Raw genomic sequence first — 20,033 nt, 5'->3', positions numbered from 1 at the left:
GTGTCTGTCTCCACAGGCCTTGGCTGTGCCCGGGAGGGGCCAGGCTGCACTCGATACTCAGGTTGTTAGCAGCACAGGGCTCAGGGACAGGTCAGAAAACTTCCCCAGGTTCCCTGGACTCTGCCTTCACCCACCTTCACCTGCTGGACAGCTGTCAGTCTTCCTCACTGAAAAGGCTGTTTCTGAAAGGGCTTTTGGTGGAATCAGGAGTATGAGGCTTCTGGATCTGCTGGGACAGGGAGATGCCTTTCAGATTTCAGGGACAATGGTGGCTGTGTGTCATCATCCCACAGCTCCTCCTCTAGAAGGTCCCAGAATATTTCCCTGTCCTCAACTGGGCAGAGATCCTCGTATGCAGTCTAGTGGGACCTGCTGGAAACGGAGTTTCTATTGGCTCTCCCCTGAGGGGGAAGCACCAGTCAGGTTCCCAGGACAGTGGAGCAGATGGCCCCGCCTTCAAGCCACTCACGGGTGCTCCCTGAGGCTGTTCAAACCTGTAGGCTGTGCTTCTACTGCTGTCTCCTCTGTAGGAGTTAGGATGCAGGGTGTGGCAAGTGGATTCCTGAGGGTAGGGGGAGCTGTATTCCTTGGGGTACAGTATTGGCCATATCTCTAGCTAAGAGGGGCCTGTGCCTCTCAGAAGAAAAAAAAAGGCTACTTTGGTTTTGGGAAATACAACTGATTGCAGGTCTCCCAGCCCCCACTTCTCCGTGTCTTTCATCCATGGGTCATTATTATAGGCCTGATTCCTAAAGGAATCCTGACACCACCACCAATTTTGCATCTTTGCAATCTCTTTGGAAGCTTTGCAACCACTTGTTGTCTACATTCTAAAAGAAAAGAAAAACTGGTAGTATCTTTCATTTTTACTTACATGGTAAATTTCAGGCAATGACACAAAAATTCAGTTACTAAACTTGGTTTAAATGACAAGTTTAACTCAGCCCTAGTTAGTATGATGTACAGAGTATGTCAATAATATTGTTCAGAATTAAGTCAAGTGGATGTGAGGGGAGTAGTACGAACCTTGTGTCTTGAACTAAATAGCTTTATAGTCCCTTCTAGTACATTCCTAATCCACTATACTTAAGTGTGATTGAGATGTCTCAAAATCCTATGAATTCTGCCACTTCTACTTCTTAATAAATTTATAACTTATTTCTGTTCCATAATTAGAAAATTATAGTTCTAAATAAAAAACATTTATCAATTTTCTTGTACCAAAATATCTACATATAATCAAACTGCTTAGACACATCTAGATCTTTGTTAATCACATTAGAAAATTCTTTCTTGGTACCCTATCTTATTATGGCAACAGCATATGCTTCAAATTTTGGCCACTCACAAGTTATTTCTTACAGGAAAAGGAGTGCACTGTAGATATCTAAATGGTGAGCATATGTTAGCACACAGACACACACATGAACATACTCTGAGTCAAAATCTGCTAAAGAAATTGTAACACATCTGGCCAATGAAAGTTATAAATGTACAACTGTTGGCTAGCTATACTAATTCACATAATTAATAAAGCTTATTCAAAATGGCAGGCTCATATTGCTATATTTACTTATAGTAACTATATCTTAACTCATAAAGTCACTTACTCTTCCTCAATTCAAGTTGTGGCTTTCTGTCCCTTGGAGGTTTCAGTCTGAATCAATTGCAATTTATGGTCACCATGCCCTTTGCTTGCTGTAGACATGGTGTCTTGATTTTTTCCTCAGATAGAGTTTCCTGAGATAGACACACACACACACTCTTCATGGCTGATCCTGTGTGCATCTGTTCATAGACTGCATTCTGGGTGGTCTACCAATGTCAACATGGAAATCCAAATTTCACCATGTGTTTTATTGCTCATATTGTTCCTGTTTATTTTTTAGAAATATTGATTTTTTTTTAGTTCAAGCAATTCCATTTTTGGTCACGTACCATTATTTCGCTTTAGTTGTGAAATAGGTCAGCTGTCCTCTTGACTAGTCTGTGCATACTGGTTTATGAGAATTCATCACTAAAGGTACAAGAGTACCACCTTCCATTCAAATTGACTATGGGATTTCTAGACTCTACCTAGGGCTACCCTCTCCAAGAATGAGCTGTGGCTCCATCCTCCTGTCATTTTTATCTGAGGAGATATCTTGCTTCAAATAGTTGCTCTGGTCTTCTCATGAGAAGGTCAGGACAGGTCACTTCCTGATTCCTTGAGCCTGGATTTCTCCCTTCAAAATGTTGTTATTTTTTCTATATTGCTTTGTCTCAAGTTTGAACACAGTCCCAGGTTCGATTCCGGTCGGGGGCATGTGCCTGGGTTGCGGGCACATCTCCAGTGGGAGATGTGCAGGAGGCAGCTGATCGATGTTTCTCTCTCATCGATGTTTCTGACTCTCTATCTCTCTCCCTTCCTCTCTGTAAAAAATCAATAAAATATATTTAAAAAAAAAGAATGGTGACATCACTACCTTGCTCACAGATGTCTATCATTTTGATTAGGCTATGTACCTCTCCCAAATGAGAATTTCTTCTGAAGTCCAATCTCCAAAACCAGGAAGAAGACCACCAGCCAATTCCTTCTAGTTCTCTCTGTTCCAGCCTAGCTTCTCTTATTTTTTAATATATATTTTTATTGATTTCAAAGAAGGAGAGAGAGATATGGAAACATCAATGATGAGAGATAATTATTGATTGGCTGCCTCCTACATGCCCCTTACTGGGGATCAAGCTCACAACCCAGGCATGTGCCCTGACCAGGAATCAAACTGAGACATCCTGGTTCATAGGTCAACATTCAACCATTGAGCCATACCATCGTAGCTGTCTTATTTTTTTAATGTTTTTATTGATTTTTTTTTCGAGAAAGAGGAATGGAGAAGGAGAGAGAGAAACATCAATGTGAGAGAGAAACACTGGTTGGCTGCCTACCATATGAACCCTAACTGAGGATTGAACCGACAGGCTGGACATGTGCCCCGACCAGGAATCAAACTGGCAAATTTTGGTGCATTGGACAATGTTCAGCCAACTGAGTCACACTGGCCATGGCATAGCTTCTCTTGAACCAAAGACAAAAACATGTTGAAAGAAAAGCTGAAGTTTACTTCTAGTTAATTTCATTATATAGCAACTCCTCCCTCTTTACAGGTTATCAGGCTAGAATTCTGGATTCACCTCTGAATGCTCCCTTTCTTTCAGAGACCACATCCAATGCACTTACAAATCTTGTTAGCTCTATTTTTAATATATCCAGAGTATGAACTCTTCTCACAAACTACAGTATTAACACTTGCGTCAAGCATCTATTTTCTTTGGCCTGGATTAATGAAAGGGCTTCCTGATTTTTCACCATTTTTATACCTTACTTTCCTCACCACTAATAGTGCATTTTTGACTTACTAGTTAAAAGGATTCTTTTTTAAAAAATATATATATTTTATTGATCTTCTACAGAGAGGAAGGGAGAAAGATAGAGAGTTAGAAACATCGATGAGAGAGAAACATCGATCAGCTACCTCCTGCACACCTCCTACTGGGGATGTGCCCACAACCCAGGTACATGCCCTCGACCGGAATCGAACCCAGGACCCCTCAGTCCGCAGGCCAACGCTCTATCCACTAAGCCAAACCGGTTCTGGCTAAAGGGATTCTTTTAACATTTAGATCCTATAATTTCAAAACTCTGCTCAGAACCTTCTAAGTCTTCCCTGGTACCAACCTGAGAGCCCAGGCTCTGTGCTGGGTCCTACATTTTCAAGCTCCTCAGCTCTAGCTTACAGCTATCTTCAGGGGCAGAAAAAAAACCAGAGTTTTCTTCTTTTACCTCTTCCTCTTATCCACTGCAATTTGAGTACCTTGACCAGTAATTCTCTGACCCAATGGTCCCAGATTACTGCTCCCTCGGTGAGAGACTCTTCTCTGTCTATTCTCTCTAAAATAAAATGTGTAGGACCTGCACACACCCCTAAGCTTGAGGGATGGACAAGAGGTGGGGTTAAGGATGTGGCTATGAGTTTCTATTTGTCATCTTGCCCTGGACCCAGAACTATTAGAGACCAGCCTGTGCTTCCTATGTCACTCAGAGAAAAGCCAAAGTCTTTCAAAGTCCTTCAAGAGCAGATGGCAGCTGCTTCCTCCTTTGTCTCTCCAAGTTCATCTGTTTCAGGTCCTTGAGCCACTTTATGCTTCCTGGCACACTTAGATGAACTTGTATCTCTGGGCCTTTGCACTGGTAATTCCCTCTGACTGTAAGTCTCATTTTCCATCTATTTTCCTACATGATTCTTCTTCACAGCACATATTCCCTTATAATATACAACCATAATATTTTATAAAAAATATATTATATTATTAAAATCATGACTCTAATACAAATATAAAATAAAAACTAGTCAAAGATTTTATTTAGTTCATTAACTGATAAATGAGTAAGATGATAAAACTGACTCACTGAGAATTTATTTTGGAAAGATTTCTATTCTTTATTTAACAAAATTCATTTGCAATGCCATATATAGGAAGCATTTGCATTGCTATGGGTAGCATTCTTATTGGCTTCTACAACTTAAATTTACTCCTACAGGGTTGTAACATAGTCTAGCCAATGAAAAACAATCAAGATGCACAACTTATAGATTCAGATAATCCCTTGAGCCCCCTTTACACAAGACATTCCACTGAAAGGTCACCAATGTGATCTCTTTTCCCCATTTCCAAGTCTTAAACACATTTAATCCTGCCAATAATTATATACTTATATTCAATATTAATATACTAACTACATAGTATATGTTCATATATGACTATATTTTCTTACTATGATATTAAGTTCCTTGAAGGCAAAGAGTTTTATATTTTCTTTCACTGATGAATCTCTTGTATCTAAAATAATGGTTAGTCCAATGTATTTATTGAATTTTTGTTGAAGACACAACTACACCAATACATGCAATAATTATATAGGCATCGAGGAGTCTAAATTTATATAGAGAAAAGCAAAGCAATGGTTAGCCCATAAAGTAATACAGTTTGCAGAGATGTTGTTTATATATTTGCCCTCAGTTTATATTATTAAGTAGAATGCTTACCTGCATTTTGCAGCCTTCTTCAAGGCTGCAGTTGCATTATGTTTACATTATGTTTGCTTAATACATATACCCTTGTGTTGTTTGAATATATATACATGGTTGGGGAAAAGTAGGTTTACAGTTGCTCATATGGAAAATAATATGTAATCAATAAATAATAATACAAAAATAAACTCTATTTTGTGTAAGCACAACTGTAAACCTACTTTTCCCCCACCCTATAGATATATGGCCTCCCAGAGGTAAATTTAAATTTCCATCCATTGGAAACAAAAACTGCTGGCTTCGTTTTTTCCCCCACATCTTCAAAAATCTTGGGATTTAGATGATTTAAGTGCCTAATTACATATATGCTTTTTATAAACTTTGGTGGAATTTAGGGACACAGAATATTTCCCATAAAGACACTTTTTTTCCCTGCTGCTACCATCCTACACATTGTTGGCTATTCCAGAGGCAGGACCCATTTTTTCCTCTCTAAAAGATCATTAAAAAAAACAATTCTAGTTTTTCACATATTTTATTTCTTATGAAAAGGGGTCTTCAGTTCAATTACTTTTCCTGGTCAGACTTTCAACAGATCTTTTTTCACCATGCTTGGGTTGTCTCTAAGATATACTAATTTTCTTTTCAAATCTCATTAATATTTTTATAAAGAAAGCAACAAACTAAGCCCTGCTTCCAAAAGCTCATCAATGCTCTGAAAACCTCACAAATTTTTAAATCATTCCTATGAGAAATGGTGACAGCAAACTCTTCATTCAGCCAAATTGCTTGTGCATTCATTGGGTGCTACACTTAGAGATCTAGTTAGTTAAAATACTACTTTAAAAGAAGGAAATATAAGCTTCCTAAGACTCTACCAAAATTGAAATGGGCACATTGATTTCAAGAAAGATATACTGAAGACAATACGTGGGAGGAAAGAAAAGAAACAAACATGTGTTTATTGAGTGTTTATTATGTCCCTTATATAGCAATTTCAAACACTATTTCATTTAATTTTCACAATATTCCTATGAGGCAATTCTCCTCCTCCTCCTCCTCCATCTCATCACCATCTTTACTATATTATGAAGCTGAGACTTAAATAACTTGGCCAAGGTCACAGAACTGGGGAGTAACAAAGGCAGGATTCAGAACCAAGTAACTCCTGCGTCCAGTCCATTATTTCACTGCAGCAGGCAGACTACAGCTCAAGTGATTTAACTCTTTTCTGCTCTAATCAGTGTTTGTAAGTTAGTAGTGAGGCTTAAAATAGTGCAGGAAGAAATACATGAAGGACAAATTTTAATCATTTTCATACTTAAAATACAATATTCATACTTAAAATATGCATTTTAGAGTATTTAAAAATGATCCAGTGTAGATATGTGGAAATGGTATACGACGGTGAACTTTAGACTAGGGCTATGAAGTGTTTAATGGGTGTAATAATCAAAGGTTTCCTGCCTGAGGGTTTCTTAATTCCTCTTATTCACTGGAAAAGAGAAATTTGTAATTCTATTGAACTTAATCACTGTATAAAGAAGGTTCTTGACTCTAAAGAAAATAGCAATGTGGCCTTGGGCAACACTTTTCTGTCCTGTTTAATATCATACTTCAGTCACAGGGGAATGATCATTTTATACCTGGCCTCACTAGGCAATTAAAAGGATATAATGAGGTAGGCAAGAGGAACATGTATTCAAATACCTGATAATAAGTTTATTGAATGATATAATAGTGAAACGTGATGGAACACAAAGATCAGTGTTTTGAACTTGTCCTTCTCTTCAGTGGACTAGCTCTATCAGCAAGTCCCCTATTACTTAAGCTGTTCCTGCCTGTAGTAACACAGTGATCATAGTGAGCATAGAACTTCCTCCGTCAACCTTCACAAAATCATTGAGAATCCAGTACCATTCCCATTTTCTAGGTGAGAGATCTAATGGTCAGAAATTTCAAATAACTGGTTCAAGATCATTAAGATTAGATTCAATTTTGTATCACCTAAATTCTAAACTATATGCTTATTTTTCCATATCATATCCTGTGTCTCTGGAGAGTACAGGGGTTTACTCCACCCATCTATGTGTAGATAGCCTCACCTAAATGACAGGGTTTGGAGACAGACTCAGATGGGAGACCACCCTCCAGAGCAGTCATGCATCAAATGTAGAGATCCCAAGGGTCCTGGAAAAGAAATTCTTTTCATTTGGAAGAGACAGCACATCAAAGCTCAGGCCTTAGCTACTTAACTGAAATCAGTTTATCTTGCTTCCTACTGTCTCAAAGGATAGAAAATGGCATATTTACTTTTTAACGAGCAAGAAGTTCAGAAAGGCCAGAATTTGCCATCTGCTCTGAACCTCACCCAACCACTTCTGTTAACACAAGAGCCTATGTTTACTCCTAATTTTATTAATTCATAATTGTGAGAGATGAATGTATAGGAAAACCCATGGAGAAAGAAGACTACATTGGACACTTACTGAGAGTCATTTAGAATAGACATTGAAGAAACTTTAAAAGTTGGTTTGGATGAAACCAGCTTCAAGTCCCTCTTTCCTCTATTTAAACAAATGAGTTAGATGACTTAACAAGTATAGGGTCTCTAGTCATACTGGATATGCTGAAGTGTGATGAGACAAAAGAAAAAATACTGTGAGTTGAGATAAAAAAAATTTTCCTTTCATAAAAATTATAGAGGAAACAAAGGGGAAGGAATAAAAAGCAGTTGTGGCCATTTGAAAATTTGGTTTATCTCTAGTGCCTGTGCTATAAGACCCATATTTTAAAATAAATCTGAACATTTACCCAAGCCTATATTTAGGTCCTCTATTATTTGTTCTTGCCTGTCTTTATCATGATTTAAGCTTCATATTTCATTGTGTGGAAGGAGTATGTGGCAGGCTAATGGTCTAAATACCTTAAGTCTCATTTTATAAATATTTATTGCCAACTGATGTGTTCCTTTCTTTGAAGTCATGTGAATGGCTCACTGTGAGCCTGTGCGTCCCTCCTCTGCCTGTGGAGCATAACTACCCACCACTTTGCTTATACAAGGATTGCTTCAACAACAAGTTAATTTTTTTTAATTTACATCTTCTCACATCACTCATCTTTGCTTTGTTATATTTTCTTTCCCTCCTTCACCTCACATCTCATACAGTGAAGTCCAGAACTAATAAACAAATAACATGATTTGTGCTGCTGTTGAATTAAAGCAGTGGTATAGGCTGAGGTGACCATTCATAACCTAGCAGGCCCAGGATGAAGAAATAAACAAAACTCAGAGAAGAAACTCAGAATAAAAGAGGTGAGCATGGAGGATATTGAACACGATCCCAGTAGCCACAGAGAGTTATTGAAACTGTTGAAGCAGAAGAACCAAGTTAAGAAACAGGGCTTCAGGAAAATGAACCAGTGTACATGAAGGATTGCCCTGCACTGAGGAGAAACCATTAGGAGACAACTGTCATAATATGAGAGGAGATGAAGACCTGAATGAAAATATAGTTCCACTAATATTTAGGCAATGGGTTATGACAGTGAAAATAGATAGGAAGGTGTTGATAAGAGAGATATCAGTGCCATTCAATTGATAAAATTTGGGTTTATTAGATACAGGGCAAAGGTGAGAGTATAAAATGTAGCAAAAAATTGACTATAGGGAATAGGAAAATGAGGGTGACATTAACTAAAATTCTAATAAGGAAGAGAAATATGATTAGAACAGAAGATGACATGTATTGTTTATTTTTGAACATTATAAAACTTAAGTGTTACTGGAGCTCAAATAAAGAGATATCCACAGAGGCATGAGTTATGCATTTGGGTAGCTGAGATATCGCAGGTGAGGGAAAGAAAGGCATATAGGAATTGTTTCTGGGTTTTGATTGGATAACCATGTGGTGGTAATAACCAGGATATAATGAAAGAAGGAGGGGTGTTGAGGAAAAGGGGAGGATGCTTATACATCCATGGAGAATGTAGGTTTCTGTGGGCCATCCAGATGAACACATTCAGAAAGGTGAACTCACCCGCCTAGAGCCCAGTGGGAGAGTCTACTTGAGCAATCTAGATTTAGGAATAACAAAAATAAAATTTAAACCATTGTTCAGGGGAGCAAAGTTCCACTTCTGGGAAAATGGAGTAGACACACCTTTCCTTATTCTTCTCACTAAGTAGCACTAAAAACCCTATACACTTATTCTTAGAGGTAAGAAAAAGAAGACAGATTTATTAGGACCTTAGGATGAAAGGAGCAGCATGGTGGCGAGTTACTAGGTTTTTGTTTCCTCATATATCTCAGACTTGGGGCAGAAGAAGTTGGCAACCTGGAAACAATGAACAGACAAAAAAGCCTGCTCTTTTTAATCAAGGAACCAGGAAAGAGGCAGCCTAAACAGCTGGGAAGCTTTTGGGCAATTACTGCTCTACTCCACCCAATAAATCACCACAGAAGAAACTGCCCCATCCATGTGAGGTAAGACCAAGTGAGGCACCTAGGTTTTCACCTTAATGAGGCTGTAACAAGGTGCCTCAATACCCCTGACAGGATGGGGTCAGAGAAGGCCAAAGAGGGAGCCAGAACTCTCATCCCCAACAGCCAATGAAGAGCTTTCATCCAGGCTTGTCGTGTCAGTGGACACTGCATGGGGAGCCTGGACATTCAACCCCACCAGGCAGTGGTGTCAGAGGAAGCCTAATGGAGAGTGAGGATTGTCACCATCACCTAGTGGTAACAAGACCACCCCCACTGCAGGATCAGTAGGTAGCTCCCCTTCCTCTCCTCCAGAATTGGTGTCAGAGGAAGCCAGCAAAAGCAGAAGGTTTAAGTAAGATCTAGAGTCTTATAACATAATATAAAAGTGTCCACATTGTAATTTAAAACCATCCATCAAACTAAGAATCCGAAAGATTTCAAACTAAATGAAAAAGACAATCAAGAGAGGCAAGCACCAAGATGGCAGAGATGTTAGAATTATCTGACAAAGATTTTAACGTAGCCATGTCAAATAAGCATCAGACAAAATTCACCACCTATCATGATAAAACCCTCTAAAAATCTGAAAAGAGTGGGAACTTACTGAATTCAGTCAAGTATTTTCTAAACAACCTACTGCTAACATTATATTTAATGGTGACAGTAGCAACACAAGAATGTTTGAGGTTATTCACCTCTAATTCAACATAGAGCTGGAAGTTCCAACTAATGAAATAGGCAAGTAAAGAAAAGAAAAAAGCTTACAGATCATAAAGGAGTAAAAACAACAACAACAAAACAAATAAATAAAAAATTATCCCTGTTTGCAGATGACATGATTTTACATGCAGAAAATCCCAAAGAATCTACCAAAACAGTCCTAGAACTAATAAGTGTGTTCAGCAAAGTCACAGGATACAAGATACACATTCAAAAATCAATTTTGTTTATATATATTAGCAACAAATACACAGATAATGAAATTAAAAATACAAAACTATTTACAGTCTCTCAAAAAAAATGAAATGCTTTGGTATTAAATCTCATAAAACCTGCACAGGACTTGTGCAGAGGGAAAGATACATGGACCAATGAAACATAACAGAGAACGCAGAAATAGACCCACAAAAATTAACCCAACTGGTTTTTTTTAAATATATTTTATTGATTTTTTACAGAGAGGAAGGGAGAGGGATAGAGAGTTAGAAACATTGATGAGAGAGAAACATCGATCAGCTGCCTCCTGCACACCTCCTACTGGGGATGTGCCGCAACCAAGGTACATGCCCTTGACCGGAATCGAACCCGAGACCTTTCAGTCCACAGAGAACGCAGAAATAGACCCACAAAAATTAACCCAACTGGTTTTTAATAAAAGTGCAAAAGCAATTCAATAGAAGATAGATAAAATTTTCAACAAATGGTGCTGGAGGCTATCTATAGGTACTATTCAACCTAAGCCTTACACCTTATATATCAATTAATTCAAAATGGTATCTATAGGTACTATTCAACCTAAGCCTTACACCTTATATATCAATTAATTCAAAATGGATCATGGACTTCAATATAGGGAAAGAGTTCCTAGACTTGGCACTAAAAGCATGATTCATAAAAGGAACAAATGATGTATTGGGCTTTACCCAAATTAAAATCTTTTGTTCTGTAAAGACCCTATGAAGAGGATGAAAAGACAAGCTACAGTGTAGGAAAAAAAATATCTACACAACACATATCTGACAAAGGACCCTCAAAACTCAAAAGTACAAAAAGCTACAATACAATTCGACAAGATACATGAAGAAAAATTTCAATGGAGCAGATATACACATTCATAGACACATTGGAATATAATGAAAATTTATTTGAAATCGCCATAAGAAAAAATGCAAATTAAAACTACAATGAGATGCTACTGCAAACCTATCAGCATGGCTGTAATAAAATATAATGATAACAAATGCTTGTGAGGATGCAGAGAACCTAGGCCATCATATATTGCTAGTAGGAATGTAAAATGGATAGCTACTTCAGGAAATTAGTTTGGCAGTTTCTTATAAAACTAAACATGTGACAATCATACAGCAATTGCTCTCTTGGGCATTTATTCAAGAAATTTATCTTCCCACAAAAGGCTATACATTAACATTTATAGCAGCATTATTCAGTAATAACTCAATGTGCTTTAATGGGTAAATGATTAAAACACTGTGGTACACAATGGAACAGTCTTCAGAAATAAAAATGAATGAACTGTTGATCCACACAATAACCTGGATAAATCTCCAAAGTATGAGGCTGAGTGAAAAAAAGCCAATCCCAAAGTTTACACATGTGCTGTGATTATACATGCATACATACAATTTCATTCATATGACATTCTTGAAATGACAAAACTGTAAAAATGAGGAAGAGTAATGGTTTCCAGGATAAGGAAGGGTTGGAGTGGGAAGGAAGTAGGTTTCACTATAAAAAAGCAACAGGAGGGATCTCATGATAAAAAATGTTCTGTATCTTGACTATACCCATGACCATATCATTGTTGTGATGTTGCACATAGCTTTTCAATACCCTTGAGAGAAAACGGTGTAAAGGGTACATGAGATCTTTGTATTATTTCTTAAAACAGCATGTGAATTTCCAAATGTCACAAATTTAAAATTTTAAATGAAAAAATAATCTGCAAATCAAGAAACAAGCTTGCGTGTTACCTGGATATGACTCATTGTGCGATGGTTACAAGTCTCTGATAAGGAGTGTAAAAGGGAAGACACTTAGGAGCAGAATCCTGAGAAACCCTAATTTTCCAGAGGCAACTAGAAGAGGATCCCAAAGGTGATTGAACAAAAATTTCTCTTTAATGTGCACAGCTAAGAAACAGCCAAAGAGAGAGGCTCTTAGGAAGTGGAACTTAGGCTTATATGGGAAGTATAAAATGGTCACTAGCTTACATTCAGCAATACCCCTCAAATGTCCCCAAATTGCCAGTATATACAGATGTTTAACAAAGTCAAATGGGCTGAGTTTCCAGACTGGTCAATTCAATGATAACCAAGGGAATGGAGAAAGAATGAGATCAGAGCCAGAGGAGAGTATGGAATATGTGATCAACACCACACACTACCCACATTAATAGCCACAATCACCTGAAAACGGTTTTCATGTTTATCTTATTTTCTTATTATTATCTTATTATCTTATTATCTCAAGAGGCAGGGAAGTTCAAGCCTTAATCTGGGTTAAAACTTCAAATTGCTGAAATGTCTCATTTAAAAAACCATCCTTCATTTTTGCTCTGCTTTTATATCTATCTTTTCCTTCCCTTTATAGTCAAGCTAATTGAAATGACACATCCACTGTATTCTCCCCTTCATTTTCCATGAACTGCTTAAATTAGAATAGTCTGATTTTTGCCTCCACCACTCCAGTGAAATGGCTTTCCCCAAATTTATAGATGAACTCCTTCTAGCTAAATCCAACAGGCATTTTTCAGCCAATATTTTCCTTGGTCTTTTATTTTTGCCAGCATTTGCCACTTTTGAGCACTTGCCCTCCTCTATACTTTCCCTTCATAACTTCTCTAACATTCTTTACCAGCATTATTCCCACATCAATAGCCGCAGCCTTAGATTTTACGTCCTCTCCTTTTCTGCTCACTCCTTCAATTTCCAGGTTCTTTATCTCTCATTTTCTCCTTGGAATTTTATCCAAATCCTTGATTTAATTACTCCCACTTCTACATTGGTCCAAGGCCTATATCTGTAGGTTCAGACCAACATATCCAACTCCATACTGGGCATCTTCCTAAGATGTGCCATTTATGAACTCATTTATTCATTCATTTACTCAAGTATTTGTTGGGTTTTTTGGGCCAGTCCTTGGTGTTAGGGCCAGTGCTCTACACCAGCTAAACAGAGCCTCTGCCTTCAGGACCATCACACTCTGGAGGGAACAGGGCACTTAATGCCTGTCATTTCTGCTTCTCACTTGCACATATAAAAGTGCTTGCTCTCCCTCTTCTTCCTTGATACCTCATTAAGGTGCCGCCCTGCCAGGCCCTCCCAGAGAGAACTATCTCCTCCAAGCATAGCTAACCTCTACCAAGGGATGTCCTCTCACCCTTGGATTGCAGAGTGAACCTTGGTTGCTGACCCATACAGGGGAGGAAAAGTGGTCCTCTCCCAAATGCTGTACCTCTGACATCAGGTGCCTCTGTCCCAAGTCTTGATGAGTGTGTCAGCTCATCCAATAGTTTAAGTGCACAACTAACTTTTATCACATTTTAGGGGATATTAAAAAAAAAAAGCAACCCTGAAATAAAGCATCAATCTCCTGATACTCAGCTTACAAGGTCAAGTAATCATCTAGCAGCTTCCCTTGGGTTCTCCATGTCATCCCAATCCCTCCCCTTCTTTCAGCCTTTTCTCTACTATCTGTTTTGGTCCCTACGTGTCTTATTGCCTCACTGAATTTCCACCTCACAGTCAAGATGGGCCTATAAAACTTTCTACCAAAGCCTATCATGTGTTTTGGCTCAATTTGAACAACTTTCCTAGCCCTAACTTACCTCACTGTAAATCTGGTAACTCCCCAGATTCTAGGTTCAAATCCACAAGAAGTCCCTGATTGGCCTTTCTCCTACTGAGATATATATATATATATCTTTACCCATGTTGTTAATCAAAACCACTCACTCATGTCAACACATATAGTATCTCTCTTCTTGCAACCATGCTCCTGCCTCCCATCACTTTACCCTCTTCTTTATTCAAAAGCCTTTCTAGCATGACATTTTCTCCATTCATTTCACTCTGAGTTGATATGCACCATATTTCTCTTCCTCTCTCTCTCTCTCTTTTTCTGTAAGTATGCAATTCCATAGCACTTTCTTTGTCCTTTGGTGCTCTGTCTTAAGTTGTAATGCATCTATTTGGCCCCGTTGAGGATTTCTTCCTTGCAAAGGTCACTGGAGGAATTACAGATTCCTATAAGCCACAAAAATGTATAACAAAAAGAAGAAAAATTTACCCAAATTTTCTATGGGCATCTGTTTACACTTGTGGGCAATGGTTTAGGATGTAGATAGATCTGTTTTTTAATCCTATCTGTGCCATATATAAGCTGAATGGCTCTGGCAAGTTTAATAATTATATCAATAGTAATAATGAGATCAGCTATGTCTTGATCTTTATATATTTTATATATAAACTCCACAATAACTTGCAAGGAATGTGTTACTATCTAAAATTTATAAATAAGGAATGAGACTTAAATGAACTTCAGTTCCTTACCACATGTGCTTTTTATGAGAGAGCAGCTGGCTTCCTCCAGAGCCAATGATGAGAGAGGGAGGGAGGGAGGGAGGGAGAGAGAGAGACCAAAGAAGTTTTTATAACATATCTCAGAAGTGACATATTATCACCTCTGTAGTATTCTATTGGCCAACCAGACCAACACTAATACAATGAGGAATGGGAGAGGGGATGACACAAGGGTGTGGATACCAGGAAGCAAGGTTCATTAAGGGCTATGTTGGAGGCTGGCTGTCATACAAACAAAATCACTGCTAGATGTTCCTGGTTAATAGTTTAATATTTATAAGAGTAAAATTGCACGGCATTTAAAAAATCAGAAGTAATAAGCATATAAGCCAAACCGTAGTGTCCTATATGTGCTTGCCACTCGTAACACTTCTACTTTCCAAATATATGTGCTTTTTAACACTTTAGTTTTTATTTTTTGAGTAGTTATTCTAAAGTGCTAAGCAATGTGCATTTTAATGAGTTTTCATTAACTTTAGTCATTGTCCTGCTACTATGGATGAGGATTTAGAATTCTTACTCCTGTAATCTAAAAACTGCCTTCCATTATGCACATGTACACATCCTTACTATCTCTAATAGACCAGAAAAGCCTTTTTGCCTGATGTGGGGGTAGATGTTTAATAAGATAAGTTGGCTAAAGAGGGTAATTATGCAAAAGGATATATACTTTTAACTAAATTTTAACTTCAGGTGCATTGTTAGACATTTGTTCACCAAGCTTTTTATATAGGACCAAGGCCCTTTCTCTAAGAGCAGGTCCCCTGATTGGAGGTTGACATAATTTTCTTGTATGAATCAAATTTATAATATATCTTTTATAATTTCCAGTTTGAGATTGTTTAAAGTAGAACAAGAACTTGATTACTGTAAAATTTCATGAATATGGAATCTTCCTACATTTTATAATTTTTCTTCACTTTTTTGCAGTTCTCTCTCACGGCTAATTTAGCCACAAATGCTTTTAGTGATTTTCCTTGAACTCTATGGAAACAGTTTGCTTGTTAGCTTGTGTGTTTTGTTTTTTTCCCCTCAGGTTTTAAGTGTCTATGTAATACAAACACAAATACAATTGGCATAAGCAGGTTTGGGAACAAAAATACTTGAGCCTTAATAAGTACACAACTTGACCAGTGAGGGCAAAAATGTATAGTTATTGTACAGAGTGACCTACTTACCTATGTGCATTTAATATTCTGAGAGCATCAGACAATAAATCAGGAAATAATGATCATCCATTAATCCCAGAGTCAGTTATTTGTGATCCATTAAGAGATATTCTGCAATATTTCCTCTCACAGCAGGAACTAGGTGTCTGTGTACCACAAGCACGGGAGATATTAGCATCACAACAACTGAGGAGATAACGCATTCAGAAGAGCAGTTATAAAATTCAAGAAATCCAGGAACTCTCTCACACATCAATGTTTCTCTCTGTGCCTCTCCCCCTCCCTTCCACTCTCTCTAAAAATCAATGAAAAATATTCTCAGGTAAGGATTAATTTTTTTTGAAACAAGATCAGAGCAGAAATAAACCAAATGGATACTAAAACACAATAGAAAAGGTCAATGAAACAAAAAGCCGGTTCTTTGAAAAGATAAACAAGATTGACAATCTTTTAACCAGATTCATCAAGAAAAAAGAGGAAGGACCCAAATAAATAAAATGAATAATAAAAGAAGAAATCTAACAACTGGCACCAAAAAAACACAAAGGATTATAAGAAAACACTATGAACATATATATGCCAACAAATTTAACAACTTTGGTGAAATAGACAAATTCCTAGAAACATACAATCTTCCAAAACTGAATTTGGAAGAATCAGAAAATCTGAATAAATAGATTACAACTAGTGAAATTAAAGCAATAATAATAATAATAATAATAATAATAATAATAAAACTCCCAACAATATAAGTTCTGGACCAGATGACTTCACAGGTCATTTTACCAAACATTCCAAGAACTAACACCTATCCTTCTCAAACTATTCCAAAAAATTCAAGAGCAGGGAAAACTCCCAAGCTCATTTTATGAGGCTAGAATTATCCTAATTCTAAAACCAGATAAAGACATTACAAAGAAATAAAAAATGGACATAAATGCTCAATTCCTCAGCAAAATATTAGCAAACCAGATCCAGAAATACATTACAAAGAATGTACACCATGATCAAGTGGGATTTATTCTGGGGATGCAATAACTTCCAATCAATAAATGTAATACACCATATAAACAAAATAAAAATCACATGAGCATACCAATGGATGCAGAAAAAGCATGTAATAAAATCCAGTACTCATTTGCCATAAAAACTCTTAGCAAAGTGGAAAGACAGGGATCATACCTCAAAGTAATAAAGGCCATATATTTGCAGCCATTATCAGACTCAAAGGGCAAAAATTAAAAGTGTCCCCTTAAGATCAAGAACAAGATAGGGATGTCTACTTTCACCACTCTTATTCAACACAATACTGTAAGACCTAGACACAGTAATCAGACAAGTAGACACAACCAATGGCATCCAAATTAGAAAGGAAAAAGTAAAACTGTCATTTTTGCAAATGACATGATACTGTACATAAAAAACACTAAATATTCCACCAAACAGGTACTAGAATCAATAAACAAATTCAGAAAAGTAGCAGGGCACAAAATTAATATTCCCAAATCAGTGGCTTTTCCATACACAAATAATAAACTATCAGAAAGAGAAACTAAGAAAGCAATCCTATTTACTATTGCAATAACAAAAAAATTAAGGCACCTAGGGATAAATTTAACCAAGGAGGTAAAAGACTTGTACTTGGGTAATTACAGGACATTGAAGAAAGAAACTCAGAAGATACAAATAAGTGGAAGCATATACTGTGTTCATGGATTGGAAGAGTTAACATCATTAAAATTGTCCATGCTACCCAAATCAATCTAGATTCAATGCAATTACTATTAAAATACCAATGGTATAATTCACAGATCTAGAACACATATTCCAAACATTGATATGAACCCAAAAAAGATCCCTAACAGCCTCGGTAATCTTGAGAAAGAAGAACAAAGTTGGAGGTATCAAGATACCTGATATCAAACTATACTACAAATCCTTGGTACTACAACACAGCCTGGTACTGGCATAAGAGCAGGCATATAAACCATTGGAACAGAACAGAGAGCCCAGAAATCAACCATGTCTCTATGGTCAATTAATATTTGACCAAGGAGGCAACAGCCAGAAGAAGAATACTCTACAGAAATAAAGAATAATAAAAATAAAAATAGCAAAAAACAAACTCTCTTGGTGGAGGGTGAAATAAAAAAAGAGGTAGGCCCTAGTCAGTTTGGCTCAGTGGATGGAGCTGTGGACTGAAGGGTCCCGGGTTCAATTCTCGTCAAGGGCACATGCCTGGGTTGCGGGTTTGATCTGCAGGAGGCAGCCAACCAATGATTCTCTCCCATCATTGATGTTTCTATCTCTCTCTTCCTCTTCCTTCCTCTCTGAAATCAATAAAAATATATATATTTTTTAAAAAGGTAGAAATCCAATGACATGTGGAGTGAAACACAATTAAAAATATAAAAATATAACGGAAATAGAACCAGCAACCTCTTGGTGCATGGGTTGATGATGTTCAAGCACTGAGCCACACAGGCCAGGCATGACCACTTCTATATAAAGCAACATCAGTAATTCTGAAGTAATTCTTCTAGCCAGTTTGAGTGGTTTTGACAATCATTTTTTCCACAAGAAGTAATTAAGTCGTCTTTTACTGTTGTTGCTGTTATAACAAAAGCACGTATTGGAGCATCAAAAACAGAATGACAATCAATTGAAAAAGTATGCCTCATGATTAAGTAGGTCCTTGTGGTAACATCTGTTACAAAGGGAGATGAAGGTACTTTGGTCAAACGATACTTGTCTAACCTATTTGGCCAGTTTGAATTTTAGAATATTAACATTGAGATGCACTTAAGAGATTATAATTCATTCCTTTATACAGACTAGCACAATGAAACCCAAAGACGTAAATGTCACTTAATATGACAAAATTACTTAGTGACTGAGGCAGGCTAAAGCTTGGATTTCCTGACTCATGGTCCTGAGTTCTTTTCCTTTCCACTACCTGCTCTGCAGGGTTCCAGCTAACAAAGCAGTTGGTTGTATCAGTTATAAATATGCAATCTATATGCAGAAGTGGAAGAAGACAGTTGTGTGGTACCAGTAGAACTATGAGGAAACAGCAATTGTGCTCTTGGTGGAAAGGTAATAGAATATATAGCTGAGGGAGCGATGGCTGATGCAGAACTTCCCTGGGTTGGAGCCCTACCTCTGTTGCATCCTCGGCATCTCACCGTGGATGAGTTATTTAACTGCTCTGTGCCATAGTTTTCTTACCTGTGAAGTAGTGGCTGTGGTCCATCTTCTAAAAGGTAGAAGCAAAAGCTCTACCTCATAGATTTCTTACAAGGTGTAAACCATTCAGAATCATACCCAGCAAATAACAATGCCTTTCTAGGAGTTTGTTAAATGTGCTGTAAACCATTCACATTGTAGGTAGTTTCTCTCGGGCGCCCTTACACAGAAAGGACTATTTCCAAGTCTGCCTCTCTCTTTTTCTAAGTATTTCCTTCTAGTTATTCATAGATATTATTTCATAGGCTTCATTTTTTATCTAAAAATCTATCCCAGTTTGTCAGAAGTTGCCTTTAGAGATTTTTCATTAGTAAGATAAATACTTTTGTGACTTGTTTGAATTTGGGTTCAAATATTTCCTGTGGACACTTTTCCGTGTCTCCATATACAATTCTAATGTAAATTGTGTTTTCTCCACCCTTACAAAGATGTAAGAGCAGAGAGGGCTGTACTAAGTGAAATATGCCAACTTTCATGAGCTCTTGTCCCATCTTCTCAAAGATGAAACATAGTAGTAGACTCCATAGCCCATCCCTGAACTTCATTCAGTTGTGCTGGGAACTCAGGCATTTCACACATGCCCAGAAAGTGCCTAGTCAGCTTCAGTTCCTCCAAGGCCTCTCTAGGTTCTTCCAAGTCTCCAATGGGGATCCATCACACGGCCACTGCCTCCAGACATCACCTTGCAAATGCCAACATCTGGTGAGGGTCCTATTTTTCATGGCTGTGAGTACTAAGCTTT

General features: G+C 37.5%; 1 pseudogene; it reads right to left on the bottom strand.

Moving 5' to 3' along the window:
• LOC102435080 overlaps positions 1-19,298 on the bottom strand; it is a 51,725-nt pseudogene extending 32,427 nt beyond the window's left edge.
• Between the last annotated feature and the right edge of the window lie 735 nt (positions 19,299-20,033).

The sequence above is a fragment of the Myotis lucifugus genome, unplaced genomic scaffold, assembly GCF_000147115.1.
Source record: "Myotis lucifugus unplaced genomic scaffold, Myoluc2.0 scaffold_18, whole genome shotgun sequence".
Classification (NCBI taxonomy): Eukaryota; Metazoa; Chordata; class Mammalia; order Chiroptera; family Vespertilionidae; genus Myotis; species Myotis lucifugus.
This window is presented reverse-complemented; position numbering and strand designations above follow the sequence as displayed.